The following is a 23861-nucleotide window of genomic DNA, read 5'->3' on the forward strand; positions in this document are numbered from 1 at the left end:
TCCTAATTACACTATTATGGGAAATTATATAGTATTTCCCATAATTTGACACATATTCCAACAGTTAATAAAACATTACAACAACATAAATTAATTTAATTTATATTTTTATTATTAATATTAACCAACTACAATGACGCTATTGCGTATAGCGCCATCTGTAGTTCTAAAATAATAAAATATAATAGTTTATAAACCATTATGTAATACAGTAATATAATAATAGATGGCGCTGTTTTAATTCTACAACATTTTTAATGTAAAATAATTTAGATCTGTATTAATTAATAACGTGTACATAAGTTATTTTTAAATGAATTAGGAGCGATTTTTTAATCCTTGATTAAAACTTATCCTTTCAAATAACTACAATCTTTCTTCTCTAATATATATAAATCTCGTGTCACAATGTTTGTCCTCAATGGACTCCTAAACCACTTAACCGATTATAATAAAATTCGCACACCATGTCCAGTTCGATCCAACTTGAGAGATAGGATAGTTTAAACATGTAGGTACCACGGGCGAAGCCGGGGCGGACCACTAGTATAATATAAAAATATCACTTTTAATGATAATTTCCGTACAATAGAAAACATTTTTGAAATGCTTATTTAATACGTTATTCGTTGAATAAAATAATCAAACAATTATATAAACAAGGATTGAAAAATCGCCTTTGAATTTTTTACTGTAATGTGATTTTTAAGTTTACATAGATGTCGCTAGATTAAAACTTTTTACTGTAAAATAATACTTAGTTTTAAGGAACATAATATAATATATAAGCGATCGAATAAGTCATTTTAAGATTATTTATATAAATATTAAAATATATATTAAACATTAATTATTATATTAATTACAATAAAGTTTTTATTATTTACTGAAATTATTGTGTTTTATTGGAAACTAATTGTTCTACTGGATACAAGATGGCGCTAAGAAAGAAAGAAAATGGTTAGGTATTTCATTTCATGTTTGAAAGATCAGCAAAATTTTATACCTAATTTATAATGATATTCTATGTTTTTACTTTTCATACCCGTTTCTTTATTTTAAAGTTTTAAGTCAGAAGCATAAGTTGGATCACAAACAACTAGGTAAGTATCTGGTCGCGGAAGAATTCTATTCGGTAAGAATCCGACATAACCCACGGCTCCTTCCCCGGGGGCCGTGGGTATCTTTGGAAGATTTCCCCACTTTAAAAAAAGGTAAGTATACCTAATAGTTAAACAACTATAAAAAATATATCAAGTTCTTTTATCCAATATAGGCATATAATATACTAAGGTAGGTTACCTATCGTAAGCTTACGCAACGTATTTTGATGCGGTTTTTATTAATAGATAGATTGATTCAAAAGAAAGGTTTTAGTATATAAATTATTAATTTTTAGACAAAGCAGGCGAACCCGCAGGAGGTAAGCTATACACAGGGAATTGAAATAGTTTATCAGGATTTATTTCTTTGCTGCTCCCCCTTAACATTATCTAGTTAGCATTCAAATGCTTTTTATCGATCACGTCACGAACATCGATCACGAGGATTTTGGGCGGAAGACGAGAGTTTGTTGAATCGGCTCGAATTTTTTCTATTCTTTAAAAATTTCTCAGTAGTATATTTTCCAAAGCAAGCGGTGTGAAGGCAAGCCCAATAATGAATGATATAAACAAACCGTCTGTCGTCTGTCTGTACATCCTCAATAGGGGCCTAGTTAGCGCCCGCTCCAATCCGTTACGTAGACTAACTGCACACAGACTCTATTCGTGTATATTCCAATATAATTTAATGAAATCTACAACTATACTTTTATATATATATATAGGTACCTAATATTATAAAGCTGAAGTATGATTGTTTGTTTGAACGCGCTAATCTCAGGAACTACCTACTGGTTCGATTTGAAAAATTCTTTCGGTATTAGATAACCAATTTATCGAGGAAGACTATAGGCTTATATATCATCACGCTAAGACCATCAGGAGGAGAGCACTGCGGGTAAAACCGCGGGGCACAGCTAGTATTAAAATATTTATATAAATCTACATTTTATATTACGATAAAGGCAAAGGGGTTTGCTTGTTTCTAATAATTTTCGAGAACTGCTCCATTTTAACTTCAATTGTAGGTTAAAGATGATATTTTAATAAGCATTAAGAAATCCGCTGCCGGGACCAGTAGGTAAATAAAGCTAAAAAAATATTTTATTGCCATTTTTGGACCGTCTTTATGTATTTAACTTCGTTTTTCTATCTGTATAATGCAGTCATCATCGCAGGAGCTGGAATTGTTTATAAGGATCTGATTATAAATTAGATAGATTTCCTATCTACACCTTTAAACGCTCCAGAAGTGGCGCGACGAAATTATTATACAAACTGATATAATGTACCTAATAATTGTAATTTATTCCGAAATTTAGCGAATATACAAAAATAAAATTGCATTCTGCGTGTTATTGTTTATGGAGAAAAATCGTGTACAATAACATCTGTATGTAACAGTGCGAGTTAGATGCAAAATAAATCGAGGGACGCCATCTTTGATTAATACATTACAACCATTCATGTAGAGCATCTACATGCATGGTTGGCATGCATTTTACTCTACCAAAAAACAGTAGAGACATTTAAGCTGTGTTTAAGCGTTCACTATTCTTTTCCGTATTTTGTTACAAAATGTTGCATATTTAGCTCTACCTTCTTTATTCCAAATTAAGATAATTTGTATTGGAGATATATTATTTGCATTCAAATCACAAATAGATTGACTTGCAGAATTATTTATTTAATAGGTAATAAGTTTTGCATAAGTTGATGTAAGTGTGTAATGAATCTTATACATTGTTAATTGGCCCTTCGAGCAGGATATTGCCTAATATTGTAGGTAGATACTTGTTAATTTTTTAAGCAGAACGGTAGTCGCTTGTTTTTTTATTTATTTGTAACAAGCTGTATAAACATTTTGCCAATCTCTTTCTAATTCATATCTTTAGAAGATCTTTATAAAAACGATTCCTCATAAAAATTCCTCTTCCCTTTCCCTTTTCCTTTCCTCAAAAAAATCCGATTCATTCGTAAATATCATCATTCGTAAATCGTAATAGTAAAAAATATGTCAAGTAGTTGTTTAATAGTTAGTGTTGTCAAGTTCTAAGTTACGTTAGAATTTAAGTAAGGTATAAATATCTTTTTAATTGTTGTTATTAATTGTTTATCAGGAGTTAGGTCTGTTAGGACATTGCTTTATCTTTTAGCAAATATGTAGTTGTTATTTTAAGTTTAACAGGAATGTCTGCTTCATCTTTTAGTGTATACTATGATTTATGGGGGGACGGCGCGTACGCAGTCCCCACTACCAAAAATTACGCGTCCGAGTTATCCACATTAGGGATAATCGCAGAGGTCAACCCCGCCGCAGTGCAATGGCGGGGCCTCGCTCTGGGGGAACCGCCTTCCTGATCACGGTGTCCCCTACGCCAGGTAAGTATGATTTCGCCAAGATCCCCGGACTATTTACGTATTCGAAAAAGAATTTCAATAGCGCGATTTATATCCACGAAATAACAAGGTGCTGCCATCTCTACCAAACATGTTGCAACTGACTCTATGTCGGTGGCTCTACCAAAATAGCTTCTCGAAAATAGCTTTAAAGCGCCGTCTACAATAGAACGTATTATTTTGTTGCCGTTTCAATCTCTACATCGACTCTACATCGACTCTACATGATGATGATGACTGTAATTTTTTATCACAAAAAAATGTAGAGATAATTTATAATAGTGTTTTTCAGTAGTTATAAAATCATCTTTTCTTAAAAGTGTTTCCATAAAACAAATTATTTATAGTGTGACTGCGTCTGTTCCGCTATCGGTCTGTTGGAACTTTCTCATTATTAGCGCAAAGAGTTGTTTTATTCCATCGTCGCTCAGTTAGCTAACAATTTCCCATTTACCTCCACTCATCTATACTTAACATTGAAAAATGCTCTTTATTCCCTACTTGTAGAGTCTCAAATCTATTATTGCAAATACGCACGTAAATTAGCATATTTCAGGAGATAGATCGTGTTTAACTTTCAGACGTATTACTTTGTAATAAAGTAGCTTTTAGCGTGAAGAGTTGTTGTTAAGCAGTCGTCGAGATAAAGGAAATAAGCGATTTAATTGGCGAACGATTATTCGTTGGATTCTGAACGATTCGCTTTTTGGAATTAGTGTGGATTTTGCTGTTGTTTTGTGGAAATTAATTACAAGACGGATTAAATACAAACAGGACCGTGTGTTAAGGCCATATCTGTTAAAATAGTAGAATGCTTTCAAATATAAATAAACTTCCTCAGTTCATATTACATGATAAACGCGAAAGTAAATCTCTACCTATGTAAGACGGTTATGAAATTTATATCAAAGAGTGTTTACTTTTTGTCACAAAAACACTCTATTCTCAACATAGAAGATAAATATGTGTAAGTAGATGGCATACGAATACATATGGAAATCTAGAACACAAAATTATCGACAATATCTAGATATTTTTATTTTTTCATTGGCATAAAATACTTATTATATCGGATAACGCAGATCCAGTTGTTAGTAGAATACAAACTTAATATTATTAATGTTAGTAATTAAATTAAAATAAATTATAGGTAGTTATTAAATATAACACATTCAGATGTGCACACAATACATTAATAAGTTCCTAATAATTAGATATAAAAAGTAGATTGAACAGATAGGTATTAAATTGACATACCTACAAATAAAATATTAATGAAATCCACGATCCCAACAACACAAAATATATCGCATATCCTTTGTAACATTTTTAACTATTCTCATCCGAAGCACGAACCACATCTCAATTTTTTCTCAAACACTTCATATCCATAACATCATATCCAGCTTAAGTTTTTTCCAAGATTAAGTATCACTCGAGGTTTCGCAAAGCCACAAAGGGTCTATTGATTACAACATCCAAGTTCCGACATGTTTTCAAACAAAATAATCCTGTAACAATGGAAACTTGCGCAAATCCGTCAAGAGTATTTGTTATTGTGTCCGCCATAACACCTCTTCAGAAACTGGTAATTACGCCGCCTCAGGTAATGTTACTATCCCAAGATACATCGCAAGTCTTGCATTTCTTCCTATGTTTGCATTATCCATACTAATATTATAAATGCGAAAGTAACTCTGTCTGTCTGTTACTCAATCACGCCTAAACTACGGAACCAATTTGCATGAAATTTGGTATGGAGTTATTTTGATACCCGAGAAAGGACATAGGCTACCTTTTATTGCGAAATATGTACCACGGGCGAAGCCGGGGCGGACCACTAGTTTTAAATAGGTACCTAACCTACTGACATTTTACGTAAGTACCGAATTCTTTTAATTTTAAATATCGACGACACAATATTTTAACACATTAATGTTATAAACCTAAAGATTTTAGTGTTCACACAAAGTTGTTTACTGTTTGGTAATTTACTGAATTTTTTATGGTAATTTGAATGCCTCGGAAAACGTATAGGATACTTTTTACGTATTATTTTAAACCTACTTGCTAAAACTATTATTGAACTATGATATAGCATTGAACAATATATGCAACAATATCGCAATACTCGACAATAATGAGTGAAATGAAATATAGAGATTGACGGAGAAACGGGAAATGGAAAACTTAACACGATTAACGACTCATTGTGAAGGATGCGGCGCGAGATGGAACATTCTAGATTTTTCTAGAATATATTATTAAGGCTGAATAAAACCATATTGTTATTGTACAATATGTTCCGTTTACAAACAATTATTGAAAAAAAAACACAGAAACTTAAGAAAGGACAAAGCGCTGCATATTGCAATGTTGATTTATTTTCCTATATCTATATTCTGTGTTATTTTTATGAAAAAGGCGAATTTTTGCAATCCAAGAATAAGTTACAGAGAGATTTCTTGCACATCCTTAATATGAAATAGGTAAGTATATCAGGTATTAATAGTCCCTTATTCAATACAACAATAATATATTATTTTGTTTTTAAGATGTACTTAGAGCAAATTTCTTTAGTTTTTCAAACAACTCTCGCTATCTTTTATCACTTCTGCCAATCAAAGCATTCGGAAGCTGGATGCATCTTTATGACTTCCCGCATTTCATCATGATTCACAGCTCAGACCGCCAATTCCTAGATATTCTAATATATTGAAAATTAATGGGAATGGCAAATCGAACTAAGCTACCTACTAATTTATGCTAAATTTTATCATAAATTGGCATTATTCATTTTCCAAAGGAGACAAAAGGTCTTTTTGGTTAAGTTTAAAAGAGTAAACATTATATGAATCGTAGGATTCTTTCTTCAATGTTAATTACCACTATGAAAGTAAAACGAATTGAAATTATTTTAGTTCGTACCTAGGAGGATAAGAAGCAACGTATTTATTTAGGAAAAAAAAATAATAATATTGGTGTGCAAAATAAATTATTTCCAGGAAAAAGGTTAGATTAAGAAGAAAATTTTATAAGCTTATAATTTCTTACGCATGGGTAAACGTTATTTATTATAAAAGTTTTCCTCAAATTTTCATATATAAACTTGATTTAATACTAATTAGTAATTATTATTATTATGTCTCTCTCCATAATACACGGGTATCGCCGTAAGGATGATACCCGGTCCTTTGGAAGGCTTACGTGGGGACACAGGTCCAACACGCAGAGGCCCTTTAGAGAATTTAATGTGTTGTGGGACACCAGCCGCAGCCTGCCCATGGCTGCACTATAGAGATACAGCCCTGGGCAGTCCGCGGCCAATGTAGGACTATTGCAGAAAAATGGAAATGAATAAAACTGGGTTATGGAAGGGGGTGTTAGATGGACTGGTATATTGGGTCTATGGGGGCTATGGACGTCTGCCTTTTCAATATTAAAAATTGAAAATTATGGCAGACGGTGACTCGCCAGTTCGGTCGATGGGCTCCCAAAAAGGTTACCGATAATGGCAACAAGGGGGCAACATCAGCTGAACGGCTGGGGGTGTAGAGAGGTGCGGCACCGGTTTCACCATCGCGAGCCCGCGGGCCCGGAGCGGGTTTCCCCGCTATTACGCCATTAGACACTTCCACCCCCGAGCATATAGCTCTAGCGTCTCCACTCTGGACGGCCAACAAAGGCAAGCCAGAGGTGGGGGATCCTGAACCTCGTCATTGTTCACTCCGAACTGCCACCGGGACAGCCCAGAGGTGAGGACAGGGACCTCCCCCGGGAGCGCTCGGTTCCCGCGGGGTCGCTACTCCCCAACACCTCGCCACAAGGTGCCCTGCGGGGTGACTGACTGCACGGTTGGGATATCTATTGTAGATATGCCAACCGGGGGCGATGGGGTCGTCACATCCCTACGCCTTATTATTATTATTATTAATTACTGAATCACTCCTAATTAAAGTGTGTACCTAATTATTATTTCACTTCATAATACGTTACATATTACATGTTATTACCGTCTACCCTCCGATACAAAGGGGCTAATAACCATAAATATCTATAGAGAGTAATATTATAACAAATATTAAATTATTAGCGAATATTACAATGAGCTTACGCATAATCCTCTAAACCTCAACCACGACCTCATACTGTTATTTTGTCTGTGGCATTATTAATTATAACAAACGATATTAGTTTCTATTACAATGTTATAAAATTCAATTTCGTATGAAAAATTATCGAGTATTCTATTCGAATTTTTTCTAGAAAATAATTAGTGTATTCAATTTTGTACTGTAATTGTATAGATATAAAGGTTATTATGGCTTACATGGATTTAATTGACACACTCGATATGTAGTGTTTAAGCGACATTTCACGGTTTGATGCGTGCGAAGAATATGCGACAAATTTATTTACAGGGTGATAATTTTATTTTATGTTTTTATTTTGCATTTCTTAATTTGTTTATATTTGAGGATTCATAATAATTAATCATTAGCACATAATAAAATATTTGGTACTTGTTATGTGGTAAGTAGTGAATATTTTTTAGTACCTACACAGTACAAAGGAAGAAGAGATTCGTAGTAGGTATCTGTAATATACCTAACCTATTATTATTTACAATGTGAATAAAATTATTAATACACATGAAACATAATAATTTCAGTGTTTTGGGAATGCTTATTTAGTTAAGAATTACGTCAATAATAATCCTAAACCATAATTCTAATTTCAACCACATTAATTTGCGTATTATCCACGTTTTTTATTTTATTTATTTATTTACGGCATACGCCAAACCATACATATATTAAACTTAATTCTAAACTTATCACTATAACCTTAGTTCTAGGTACCTCTTACATTCTTCACCTATCATTCCCATCCCTGACACAAACAAATCATATACTGGTGCAGAATTGAGGATTGAGTTCAGCAGCGAAAGCATGCGAGGCACCGGAGACTGCTGGCGTTGAACCGTGCGTGTGCGCCAAGCAGCTAACAGTTGGTGGCTTCGAGCCCGTGTATAATTATCAGGCACATTTAGCCGTAAGAGCATTTCTAATAAATCATTAGAATCTATTTTATTGTATAAAACGTTAAGAGCAAATTTAACAGTTGATAGACTTCTACGAAGTTCCAGCGAGTTATAACCCAAACTACCCAGCAAGAATTTTGTGGGATACAGATATGGGTAATAATTATAACTTCTTGCATACAAGGACCTTAAGAATTTCTTTTGCACCTGCTCCAACATAAGGATATATTTTTTCTCGTAGGGACTCCAGACAACGGAATTCGTCTCTAGAATACTCCTAACAAGTGCCGAGTAGAGAACTCTAATAGCGCTATCTGAAAGTCCGACAGAGTTGCGCAGTAAGAATCCTAAACGTTTGTATGCAGCGTTAGAAACATTGTGAATATGCTCATGAAATAAAAGATGAGGCACGAATGTGATACCTAAGTCGCGCACTTTAATCACACGCGATATTCGATCCTGTCCTAAACTATAAACATAGTTCCGTATATAGGCTGAACGACTAAATGTCATAAATTCACACTTGTCAATATTAAAGTGTAGTTTGTTCTCCACACTCCACATATTAACTGCATCTACGTCTGTTTGCAAGCGGCAGTAATCTTCATCCGATTTAATGACTTTAAATATTTTAACATCATCGGCAAAGAGTAAGATATCCGACTTTTCAATTACATCCGGTAAATCGTTTATCAGTAATAAAAACAGCAAAGGACCAAGATTTGATCCTTGACTTATACCAGATCGAGTAGAATAAGACTCTGAAATATACGGGCCATATTTTACAAATTGTTTCCGATCCCTAAGATAATTAGAAAACAGCTTGAGCAAATTCGGGCCACATCCATGATCTGCTAACTTCAACAACAGTACATCATTATCAACACGGTCAAAAGCTTTGCGGAAATCGAGATAAATAACATCGACTTGATTCTGCTTATCCATTTCACGTGATAATGTCTCAACAAGTGAAATGAGATTTGTAGCGACCGACCTGCGTGGTAAAAAAGCATGCTGAAGAGGAGAGATGTATGGCTTGCATTCATGTAGCAAATTTTTGGTTTTAAATGAATATAGAAGCCTCAATGAAAACTGAATAGCAACAATTATGTAGATTTAATGAATACTCCAGTTCGGGCTCGACCTAAACTAACAGCTCTTTCTCAACTTTAATTAAATCCAACTTCATTAACTAATTTAGATTTGTTTAACTTGTTATATAAACTAACCAGGATAGTTTCATGTGAATACGTATTTATAAACGACTAGATTTCCGCCCGCGGGTTCGCCCGCGTTTGCAAAGGAGAACCCGCATAGTTTCCGTTCCCGTGGGATTTCCGGAATCAAACCTATCTGTGTGTGTATCTTTATGTGTGCTAAATTTCATTGTAATCGGTTCAGTAGTATTTGCGTGAAAGAGTAACAAACACACACACACATCCTCACAAACTTTCGCATTTATAATATTAGTAGGATAAAACTTTATAAATAAAATGTTCTAGCTGGCAACTGCGGTTGCACCTGTTCACAGTGTGAAGTTTAGAGGTAACTTCGTGATTATTATTGAGTCAATTTTAATATTTCATGAGAGAACCCTCGAAGATATCATCTAGTTTGACATATTATATTTTATTTTTTAGACTTATGGTCTTGAATATTACACTTATCATCTAATAGTAGATTGGTAATTTTGCTTTATATCCACTCTTAAACTACCTGCAAATTTTACCTATACGACAATCCTTGACGTTTAAAGGTTAACTTGAAACTATGAAAAAAGTAGCAAAAGTTTGATACCGGATCTATAACTACATTTCAATTTAATCCAAATCGATTTCGCCGGTAAAAACTATTTTAGTTTTTATATTTAATCATCATCATCATACATTCGTAAAACCTACTCTACATTTTCCAGAAACATTATAATTAGAATTTTGAACATCCTTTATAAGCGTATACTTCCCGCCCCTTGGATTAGTTAACGCATTAACACTTTTTTGTGAAGTCGGATCAATGCTTTGTGCGCGTGTTTGTGACGAAACATTATGTTCATCGTTAAGCTATTACGAGAGATATTAATGGGATGTTTTATTTTATCAGTTTTTATTATTTATCTATTTATTTATCACACTTTATTGTAATACAACCATTATATAACAAAAAACAATAAAAAGGAGATATATGGAACGAGAAGGACGTATTACAATTGGCGGCCTTATCACTAAGCAGTGATCTCTGCCAGGCAACCAAGCGGCAAAAAAAGCGAAATATTTAATAATAATTTTTTAATTGAGCTGAAATTGGAAAACCATAAAAAAAAGAATAAAAAAGAGTTATACACTAAATGAAAATTATATGCACATACATAACTATACATATATGTATAAAAACTATACTATAAATAACCTAACATAATATATACAATATATTATAATAGAAAAATAAATAAATAAATGATAATACATACATAAAACTACATAAAGTATATCATATACTAATAAATGTAAATACATATTGTAATAAATATATTATTCCGAATTAAAGGCAGATAAGAGGAAATGTTTCCGAGCAAGTTTTTTAAAAGAGGAAAGAGAGGGAGCAAGTCTTATCTTTAGTGGTAAGGAGTTCCATAGTCTAACGGCAGAGGCAGTAAAAGAATCGGCATAGAAGTTAGTGCGACGAGATGGGTTACTCAAAATAAGTCTGTCGACGGATCGGAGAGGTTTTTATTTATTTTATTTATGGTATGCCATTAATTACTGAATAAAATTGCCAATAATTTAATGGTTAAGTTAAGAAAAAATAAATGAAATATTATTTGTACCTATCGGCTCTGAAAAGGTAATTTTTCATAAAAGTTAATTGTAGAATTTCTTGACTTATTTCTCGGTTGAAACATCTATTAGTACTTAGGTAAATATTCCTTGTGAGGATAAAAAAGATGATTCGGTAGGTTTAAAAGTTAGTATTGATCAGGATTTGCACTAATTATACACGAATACTAACGTTTTAATTTCAAGCTAGAGCAAAATACGTAGATTTTGGTATACGGTAAGCGATACTCGCTTATGACCAAATTGCTTAATTTAAAGCAATTTTTTATTATTAATGTATTCCATATTTGTTTTATATATGAGCTTTATAGGTTAAACATGTTGTTACATTAACATTAAGTTAACGTTATACAAAGCTTAACACGCTAAAATTGAATAACACAACATTACAAATACAAACCGACATTTGTATGTATTTCCCACATTTTTCCGTAAACTGCAGGCGTTACATGCATTCACGTCAGGTGTGAGAGGGGGGGGAGCGAGTGGGGGGAGGGACTGAATTCGATTCCCGGCTATTGAAAAGTTTCAAGAGGCGAAAAGCTTCGACAAACGAAGCTAAGTGAATTTCGAGCCCTCAGATGGTACAGGGACGGATTTGGAATTAGATTAATTTTTTATAATAATAATTTATTATGGATCTCAAGCAGAAAGGTCACTTTCTATCAATACGTTATTTAATTTACGAACATAATGGCAAAGTAACAGTTGTCTAAGTTGGTAGAATCACTAGGATTCTTATAAATTAATTTGTAAAACTGTGTTGAGTGCGAGCTTCACACAATTTGAAGGCATGTTCAACTACCTTACTACCACAAATGAAAAAGACATTATGGTTTCTGTGAACTTCTGTATTATTTTCTTATGAAAAAGTATACTTAATTAAAAAAATCCATTAAAAAAACAAATTATAAATACATAATATAAAATTTTATATCTTGGCGCATGAACTTGATATTTTTAACACTATTGTGTAATTAGCCTTTGCCCTTTTATACTATCTATTTCTTTCATTTACCTATCATTGTATATTGCACAATTTGAGCAACACGAACACTTGAACAAGTACAGCTCTGTACAAGCGGCTTGGTTCCAATTTTTATCAATCCCATTTTATTTCCCCTTACGAAAGTTTTCCTCCAATTTCGCGCGCTCGGCCCGCCCACTAGTGATGTGATTCTTTGTCTAATATATCGATAGAATAGTCTTATCGATAAATATTTTATATTATACATAACTCACACCGTTTAACATAACTATACGCATTTAAGACTTATCAAGTTACAAATAGTAATCTGAATAAAAATTGAATTAATTAATATGTAATTATATCACCATATTGTTCCTATTATCTACCTCTGGTAAGATTAACGTGCGTTGACAATGACTAGTTTTTGTACAAATTAAACATTTATCTATACAAATAATTTAAAGCTGAACAGTGTTTTGTTTGTTTGTTTGAACGCGCTAATCTCAGGAACTACCTACTAGTCTGATTTGAAAAATTATTTCGGTGTTAGATAGCCCATTTATTGACGAAGGTTAAAGGTTATAATATATCATCACGCTAAAACCAACAAGAGCAGAACAATGTGGGTGAAACCACGGGGCACAGATAGTTAGATATAAATTCCATCCAAAACTAGTAGATAACTGTTTAATACTGTGCCACATTCTACAACATTCTATTTCAAATTATTGGATATGAAATTTATGATTAAATGTTTGTGAATCAATCGGGCTGCAATATCAAACCAATCATATGCTATACCAATCATATACTATAATTCAATTATTGGTTATTTTGCCTCTGCACTGAGTTGTAATCACCTAAATATTCATATCATTACAAATGCTCAAACATTTTCTTATGTTTAAATGATCGATAAAAATATATCGATAGTCGCGCATCCCTTTCGGAACAACCGTAGATTGAGAGGAGGTATCGTCACTCGTCGGGAATCGAACCTCGACACCGACACTTCCTACCGGTGACCCAATATAGCTTCTAATTGTCCATATATTAAGTAATCTCTTTGTTATTCAAATAAAATCTTTTTAAATTTACCTGTATTGTTATAAGAAGGCTTTATACAAAAGCTTTGATTAATTTTTTAAATGGCAGAGTGAGTTTGTATGTTTGCTTGGCTTTTACTTGCAACTGCGCTATCTAAGATCGTAATTTTTTTCATAAAAATTGTGCGTGGTCTACAATGATCGAGATTCAGACAATACGAGTGGCTGGATAATAATAAAATAATGGATTAAGTTGTACATGCCTAGTGCCTACCCTTAGTTTATTTCTGCAGTTTTTAATTATACTTCTTTATATCTATACCTATCTATGCCAATTATCAACACAGCCACTATAAAAAGTCTCTATATATGCGTAAATTTATCAGTTAAAACATTGGCTCTACAAATTCTTCAATCTAAATTCTAAAATACTAATCTGTGACATGGAATCATTTCGTAAAGAAGCAATAATTTTACACCTATCTAAGTATTTTTAAACCTAAGTTTTAAACCATATTAATTTCCAGCAAAAAATCAAAAACCACGAAAAAAATAAATTCAAATATTAGCTTAATTCATTCCACATAACGCGCCTCAACACGATAATCTTATAAACAAACTTTTAAACCACTTCAAATCCCAAAGCTTCCTTCTCAGAAGTTTTTGCTATTCAATGGAAAAAAAGCAAAAAGCTGGTCACTACAATATCTGATTTCTATGTGTGATGCACAATGATGCGTGAACCAAGTGACCACACCATTGTATGGTCGGGATTAGCAGGCTTTTGTAGGCTCTTGTGTACCGAAAATGTTGAACACATTATGTAGATTATAGTATAAAGTGGACTAGGCAAAGGTTTTATTAGGTGAATGTTATAGATTGTAACTTGATCGTGATAAAACATGAATATATAGAAGCTAAACATGACGAAAGATCCTGCTAATATTATAAATGCGGAAGTTTGTAAGGATGGAACTATGCGGGTTTTTCTTTGAAAACGCGGGCGAAGCCGCGGGCGGAAAGCTACTCCTCTGTGATATTATGACGATGTTTAAAGCATGCAAAAATTAAAGCAAATGTTATAAATTTTTTGTCAAAAGCTCGATATACCTGCCACTGCAACCTACTACTTATTATTGAAAATAAGAGATTTTCTATAACATTTATTGGATTAATATGAGTTGTTGTTATGAAGATCATGTGCATTTTATACCCACAAAAAGCAAAAATCGAAGCGTGCCTCCATTCCGTACAATTTATTCACTCATAGATCGAAATCTCACCAAATAAAAGGTTATTCGAGACGAAACCTCAATACTCCTACTGGTTACATTGTAAAACTAATTGCTACATAAGCTTTGAAAACATAGAAAACCAATGTTTAAGATTGCGCAAGATTACTTTGTAGTAACATCTTTGTGGTACCGCGAGTAATGCAATACTTTCTTAGAAATGTAGGATTGTTTGCTTCTGGGTCTTTCAATGGATCGGCTACTTCATAGATGGTAGATGAGTTTTTGTGGAAACGCTGTCGGAAAGTGAAAGACGTATTACATTGCAATTGTCATCTATGCCACTGCGTTTTTTGTTAGCTCTTATAAAACAAATAATAAGGCAACAAAATCTAGTTTTCTCGTAACATACAGTTCTGTGTACGATTTTGTTATGTCTGTTATAAAAATATTCATAGTTAAATCTGTCCACAATAAAAACCAGTTGAAAATACATAGGTCAGCAATAAGTTTTTAAATGAAAAAATTGCCACCACTTCAATATTAATAAAATGCTCATATTTTGCTTGCATTGACTGAAAATTTTTGGTCAAAATTGAGATGCTCAATAAACATATAGAATAGAATGATGGAAAAGACAGCCTTATACCTATAGAATTAGTTTAATATACTACTAACATATTTTCTCCTATTTAAAAGGATAGGGGTAAACTATAGTCCTTTTCAGCTATGATGATTCCTGTGACACTTCGTCGTGTTCCGAATTACGTATTTTATGTTTAAAACGCCAAAATAATTTTAGTGCATAGTATTTTTATTTTATGGCGGCATTATTACCAAAAATATAAAAATGAAACATCTTAAGCTTATAAATCAAAAACAGTATTGTTTAGTTTAATATAATGAAAAATAAAATAAAATAACACAAAAATATAATACCTACGCAACTCGTGTACATGAAATGGATCGTTGAAAAATCATAGAGTTGGAAAATCATATAATCGGCGCCCATCTTGTGATCGTTTGTCAATCGAGGCAATCGTCTGTACGAGTGCGTCAGCCTTGTATACAAGTAGCATTTTTATATTGATACTTTACGTGGTATTCTGTTATTGTTACTAATTGTTATTGTTGACTTTTTGTTGCTGTTGTTTGCTAAGTTTCCTTAGTTAATTGATGGCGAAATGCCGAAAAAACTAATTTTGGTACATTATTCAAATCGATTTCATTTCCATATAAAATATTATCGATTATCGGAAACAATTGATATGATTTCAGTAAAGACATCTCTACACGTGTCAAAAATCGATGTGTCACAGAAATCATCTTAGGTGGAAAGGACTATAAATAGCTAAGGAACTAAACTAAAACTAGGAAGCTTTTTTGCAATTCTTTGTTTTAATTCATACTATAGTTGTTACACCAGACTAAGATAGCTCGAAGCCAAAACATCTCATTTGAATGCAATTAATTCCACTCGACCCTTCACCAATTTGTGTTAAAATTCAATTTATTTCGTCCCCACGTGATACGCCTTAAACAAATGTTAAGCTTTTTACTAACTATTACCATTTTACATTTATCATTTGTTTTACAATTTCAAACTCTATCACTTTGAAATAGAGTTTATTTGAATGTTTTGTAAATGCTGGGCAAATGTATAACGTTGTTATTTAGTAATGGTTGTTGATTTGTATTGAAATTAAAAAGTATGGTGACGAGATTCCTTTGTGACGATTTTACATGGGGTTACTTTTATATGTATGGATATTAGATAACCTATCTTATTACTGTTATTTTAAATATGAAAGACTATGAAAGAATAAAAATGAAAATAACCTCCAGATTACGATCTGTTTGACTGGTTGTGGTCTCCAATATCCTTATTGGAGTAGCGTGGATTTATCCTAAATATAGGTACCTACCTATTGTAAAATATTCGAAGAATTTTATTGAAATATAAGTTTATACGTGTATTGCTCAAGCTTGAAGATTGCTGAAACATAGAGCGCATGTTTGGTACAAATGCAAAATTTCAGTATCTACGCATATTCAAAACAGTTCAGTGTTTTGAATTAATTTTACCAAACTAATTTTTTATATTACAAAATATGAATATACCTACTTACACAAAAATACATTTAATAAACGGCGATAACCTATAATGGTAAATATATTTTTTTTCAATGTCTACCTAATATAATAAAGCTGAAAAGTTTGTTTGTTTGAACGCGCTAACCTCAGGATCTACTGGTCTGGTTTGAAAAATTATTTATGTGTTAGATAGCCCATTTATCGAGGAAGGCTATAAGGCCTAGATATATATATATCACGATAAGACCAACAGGAGCGGAGCAGTGCGGGTAAAACCGTGGGGCACAGATAGTGTACGTAAAATTATAAGTCTAAACATTAATTTTCGTAAACTTTTTTTTTAGTATATCGAACGATATCTACTTTTCTCAATTTTCACACAAGATATACATAGACATTAATGTCCTTTAATCCAGTCTATAACTCCTGTCTATATTATAAACTAGCGGTCCGCCCCGGCTTCGCCCGTGGTACATATTAACGTTTTCTCTACATAAGAACCATCCTCGTACTTCAAGGAATATAATAAAAAAAGAATTATCGAAATCGGTTCAGCCGTTCTCGAGTTATGGAATTACAACGAAAAGTGGCATTGATTTTTATATATTAGAAGATTATAATGTATCCTACACATAACATTTAAAGGTACAAACATACAGATGTGAAAATGTGACAATTAGCGTATCCGATCAGATATCAGCTATGCTATTAGCCATGTGCGACGCCGCGGGACGCCGCAATGCTTTGTGTGTTTTACTTAAGGGTTCCGCAGGCTTACTGAAAATATGGATTACTAGCTTCACCCGCGGCAAAATCAAGCTAATGTGTTATTTTGATTTTGATCTATGTTACTATAAAGTTTCATCCAATTCCGCCCGGTAGTTTTTTCGTGAAGGAGTCACAAATATTCGCATTAATAATATTAAGTCGGAGCTCTTTAATGCCCGGTTCCTATATTTGAAAAACGATCCGTTTTAGTTACGAATAGTAGTATAATTAACCAAGCGTAAGCGAAAATCGTTCCTATAAAAAACGTCTCGTCAAGCAACTTACCGACGGCTTCCTACTGACGGATGGGAGGGTTACTATTAACGAACGGTAAGCTTATTGTATGGAGAAGACAGTTTATCGCGTTCCTATAAATATTTTTAATGTCATTATGCTGTCAAAGTTACTATTCGTATAGCATTTTGTTTACCCGTCGATTTCGGGCGGTTAAATTCTTACTATTTCATTGTTTCCGCTTCAATATCGAAATGTGGAGTTCAGATAGTGATAGAGAAGTGTTTAATATTATATCGAATTTCGGAAGAAGATAGTGGGCGTGAAAGAGTATATATTATAGAGAAGGAGTGGATTTTTTTGCGACCCTGGATTCTCACGAATTTCAATTGAGATTTCGACTTGATAAAGAATCTGTTGAACAATTACTTCTTGAAATTTATCCAGACGTACAAATAAAAGGAGCCAGGTTAGTTTAATGGAGGCATTAATATTATTATACCAAACACGTCTAACCTTATTACATACCTAATTTATGTTGTCATTTCAGGAATCATGGGGTATCTCCATAACATCAATTACTGTTGACGCTGAGGTTCTATGCCTTAGGCACAATATCGATATCAGTGGCAGACCTATTTCCCTTGGTCACGGCATCACGCGTGAACGGGTAGACCGATTTCGATAATTATTTTTTTATAATGTTCCTTGAAGTACGAGGATGGTTATTATGGAAAGAAAACATAAACATGTACCAAGGGCGAAGCCGGGGCGGACCACTAGTATATATATATGTCTATGTTTGCAATGTAGAAATCAATTTTTTAAACATTGTATTGTAAATAATAAAAAATAAATAAAAGTACATAATAAAATGGAATACAAGTTTTATTTCTTTATTACAGTTTAATTTTACATAGTAATATGTAACTACATAATATATGCCAAAGAACTGTCCTGTGATTCTTACCCGACAACCCTCCATCGATTATCATCTTCTATATTATATTCCTTAACGCTGTAATAGGCTCTCTGAACTAAATACATTTTTTACATAAGATTTACATTTAGCACTAACAAATTCTTTTTCTACCGTGTGTCTAGATATATTGCTTAATAGGTAATATACAAAAATTAATTAGTTATTGTGTGTTCAGTATTTCAAGGGCGAAGCCGGGGCGGACCACTAGTATATATATATGTATGTCTATGTTTGCAATGTAGAAATCAATTTTTTAAACATTGTATTGTAAATAATAAAAAATAAATAAAAGTTCATAATAAAATGGAATAAAAGTTTTATTTCTTTATTACAGTTTAATTTTATATAAATATATGTAACTACATAATATATGCCAAAGAACTGTCCTGTGATTCTTACACGACAACCCTCCATCGATTATCATCTTCTATATTATATTCCTTAACGCTGTAATAGGCTCTCTGAACTAAATACATTTTTTACATAAGATTTACATTTAGCACTACCTAACAAATTCTTTTTCTACCGTATGTCTAGATATATTGCTTAATAATATACAATAATTAATTAGTTATTGTGTGTTCAGTATTTCAATTATTGTGTGTTCAGTATTTCAATTATTGTGTGTTCAGTATTTCAATTATTTCTTCATAATATTTGTCCATCATCCTTATTATGTTTGAATTTTTTGGTTGAAAATAAAAAGTTTTCCTGGTAGGTATTTGACCAATTTTTGCATTAAATGTGTTGGTCAACGAAGTCCAACATTCATCCTTTAATTTATTCGTAGAAGCATTAGTCTCCTTACTGGTTATAATAATTGAGCAATCTCGTCTTTACTCTTGCCTTCTTCGATTTCTGTAACAGAAATATATGTTTGACTTTAAAAGTGTCCGAAGCAAAAAGTAAGCGGCAGACGATTTTAAAGAAGAAATATAAAGGCGTACTTACCGGCGTAATATCCATTTTTAATAAATATATAGGTAAACAGTGGTCGTTGTATTGTTATTCTTTAATTATAAAACTTGACAATGAATCATCAATCAACAATGAATGACAATAATTTGACAACTGACAAGCAATGCACGCATGCGCGAGAAAAACGTTCCGTTTTTGCTTTCTGTGTAACGCATTAGGTTGTTTAGAAGGAAAATTATCACGCAGATGTCTACAAATATATAGTTCTTTAGTATTAGTTCTTTATTAATAAGAAACTTTATTCTTAAAGTTTATAATTCGGCTGTATATTTAACTTATTTTGTCCTGAATTTTGTGTTATTTTAATTTCAATTTGGCTTATAACGAAACGCACATCTGTGAGTGAAGAGGGCTCGGTATTTTTATGACCAACGGATGTCCGTCGATAGCACGTCAAGAAATAAAATTGTGGAACGGTATTAACGACTCGTAGTTAGTTCTAGAAAAACGGATAGTAGCTTTGATACTATGACGATCCGTTGAATATAGGAACCGGGCATAAGAGTTGGCTATATTTCAATAAGACGGTTTTCAATTATTGTTATCCATACAAAAATATTAAAATGTTAATATTATGTAGTTTTTTATTTGCTATCTTTTGAGCAACGATATATCTGAACGGAAAAAAAAATACTTAAAGAAACTTTTAAGTTTTAGCTATGAGAGCAGGAAGCTAAAGCTTTTATACGCGCAAAAGCAGCAAATTATTTAATGATTATAATATTATTTTTCAACTAGAAGCTTGTTGAAGCACGTTAATTCTTATTATACTTACTTACCTACTTTTATATTACGGAACCAAACAATGTAAATTGCAATATTTCTCAGCAGGAGTCTGCCAAACTGCTGGAACAGTTCCCTTTGATCCGCGGTAACCACCGGTTCGATTCCCGCTCCGTATCATTGATATTACACAATTTGATACCTTTCGCTTACATATTATAATTAGATTTTTTATTTATTTTGCGTGCACACTATTAAAATGTGTATAAAAATATATCGTATTAAAGAAATTCCGTTAAAAAGTCTACTTACGTGTAATTTAAACGGATTTAATACATTTTTCACGATTTATTCATTGTTACACTATTTCCTAAATCGTGTTTTATATCAGTTAAAAATCATCTTTACACTATCAATATTTCGTTATAATTACATCATATCTATCTGCAAAAACAATTCCCTTCAAAATCCATTCACCCGTTAAGGCGTAAACAGCGGACAAACGGCGACATTTCAGCACAATAGATGCAATCTAATGAAACGAGAGCGAATTGTTATAAAAACAAACGAGGGTCGTGTCTGAGTGCGTAATGTATTCTGTGTTATTGAGTTAGTGGGGTTTGCGCATGCGCATGAGCGACGCGGGGAATCATGGGCGGAGCGGCTTTTATAAAAAAAAATATAACCACGAGCTAAAAGTAGATATTATGTTGTTTAAACGGATTTGAGAGTTGTCATCAAAGTTGTTGGATTCTGTTTTAGATTTGTTCACACTGTGGGCTTATTATCTTATCATTATACTAAAATATTTCATTAAGTATCACTTTTTAATAGTGTACTTTTTAATTTGAAAGTTGATTGTCCAGTGTAAATTTCATTAAAAATACATAGTTTCTACATAAATATGTTTTTTGTATATTGTAAGTATAGTAATTAATAAGATTTTACAGATTTTGCCTTCTCGATTCGCTGTCGCGTCGCTCATCATTATACGCTATATTAGGTACAAATTAAAAAAGTTAAGTCACTTGTCCTGTACTTGTAGTAGATCATAGCAAACAAAATCGATTCCTTATTATCTAACTGTGCTACAGCCTCCTTTATATTTCATATGAAATTGGAAGCTTGTACCTACTCAAAAATAGGGAAAGGAACTCGATGTGCGATCAGTCATCTGATGTCAGTAGTAGTTAAAAAATAGATGATTCTAATTCTAATGTAATACTGTAAAAAAAAGTATTAAAAATTAAAGTAAATTAAAGTATTTAAAATCTTTTTACTATATCCTGTAATTTAAGGCTACAAAAAACGTAAATTTTAAGAACAAAGACGATTGTATGTGGGTAGTTTTCTATAAGTGTTAGATGTTGATAGTTTGTCCAGTACATTATGATAATATGTACTGGACTGGCCATAAATTTATTATCCAACATACAATTAATGTACCATTCCGTAATGTCCTTATTCCTGCTCAACTATAGAACGAAAATAAAATTGTAAATATCTACGACATGTCTACGATTTGTTTTAACTTTTAAGCATCATAAGTTTTGCCTCCTGTCTAAGTATAACTCTGTAGCACAGCATCCCAAAGATTCCCTTGCAAAGTTAAACGATGTAAAATGGCAAATTGTTCGTTGAATCACTCGAGTTTTTTAATAATTGTTTTATGCTCTAACAAATGACTTTGAAATTGGATCTGGCTCGAAGCGCTTACAAAAATGGATGCATAATTCCATTAGAGCGAGCGAGAGGCACCGGTAAAGCGAGATAGATGTTTGTTATTTCCAAAACGGTCATAAAGAAATTGTTTTCAGACCAAATGTGACAAATTGAGGGGTTAGTTTAGTCGATATAATATATTCTGATCTCATTTTCGCCTGAGCTGCGGCTTCGTCTGGTTTAAACTGGATTATCAAATACTCTATTGAATAGTACCTACAATTGTAATAAATTCGTAATAACATTTTTTATTACATTACAAATTCAAATCAAACTTTTTAAAATTTTTTCCTTAAACTTCACGATATCTAGGTACAGTTTAAAAATTACGTCAAAGTAAATGAAATGATAAATCGTCAACGCCTAAGCTTTTCTATTTAAATAACTAATGGTCTTTCGTTATAAAACAATAAAAATTGTATTAAGCGCGTCCCATCGTCCAGTAATTACTGACGCCTTGAGAGCCTGCGCCCTGCGCGGTAGGGTCGCCATCTTCTATTTAATTTTATTTTGCTTGTATTAATATGAAATTAATTCTAGTTTTTAGTGATATTTCTGAATTAGAACGTGTATTATGAGGGTTCATCTAAAGAGTCGGTGCAAGAAAGACGTTTTCTTTAAAAAGACGTACAGACAGATGTAAAATGCATCTGCCCCCATAACACACGAGAGCTTTTTCATGTAGTCTCTTTATAAATACATCGTTTATAAGATTCGGTTTATGAATGCAATATATAAGAGAATCATAGCTTGAATACCAAATCATATTGTACTAAAATACAAGCTTTTTGTCCGTAGTTTAACCTGAACCTTAAGTGTCTATTCCCTGTGTTCCTGTATATTTAATTATTAAAACAAATCTTCTGCCGATGTGTACTGATGATAATATCGACAAATCTGCACTCATAATTCACAAACAACACAAATAAAAAACACTGTAAGTATATTTATGAACAGAACAACTATTTAATAAAAAAAGTATATTGTAAGATGAAGTTCTATCCTGGCTACCCTAATCGCAAGCAATCATGTTAAACGACGCTCACAATTCGTTTTAAGGCTCTCTTATAAGATGATGAGGCAATTTGTGACGCTCTTGCTTCGTCCTGGAGCTCGGACACCCAGTACTAGATTATTTAATTTTAATCGAGATCGGCTCCTGTACTACTTTGGAATCATCTTCTGACTACTGTGTTTTGTTAAGGTTACTTGGATGTTGTTCATTTATAAATTGTTTAAATAAGTGAGGATTGAAACATTGAACAAAATTTGTCAGTATTAAAAACGATAGCCTAGATGTGGTACTAAGAGTAGGTACCTAATAGTCATTGTTATGACACAAGGAACAAAAATCAAATTAAAATTCTGTTTTTCCAGCTATCTAAAGGAGGCGCTCCTAAAGAGAACTTATTTATTTTTTATTTATATAGTTTGAGCTTTTGATGTAATCACTATATACTCACAATATACAATTTTCAAAAACACTTTTATTGTGTCATATTTATCTAACAGCGTTGTAAAATGTAAACTCAAATACATCTATGTTTTGTGTTTACAATTCTCAATACACACGTTGTTTATTATGAAAAAATGCGTTTGAAAGGTTTGATTTTATTCCTATTTTCAAATGAACATCGATTCATGGAAAGGATTCATTCAAAGTGTCTGTTATTCACAATTTGTTGAATGGTCAATGGGTTACAAATATTTGGTGTATTACAAATATATTGT

At 32.5% G+C, this 23861-nt stretch overlaps 1 non-coding gene across 1 annotated transcript; it reads right to left on the minus strand.

Annotated features, from left to right (window-relative positions):
• Nucleotides 1–3331: 3331 nt before the first annotated feature.
• LOC123703334 lies at nucleotides 3332–3493 on the minus strand. The gene has a single exon (XR_006752980.1). It is a non-coding gene; the product is annotated as a U1 spliceosomal RNA (small nuclear RNA).
• Between the last annotated feature and the right edge of the window lie 20368 nt (nucleotides 3494–23861).

Source organism: Colias croceus, chromosome 25 (assembly GCF_905220415.1).
Source record: "Colias croceus chromosome 25, ilColCroc2.1".
NCBI lineage: Eukaryota > Metazoa > Arthropoda > Insecta > Lepidoptera > Pieridae > Colias > Colias croceus.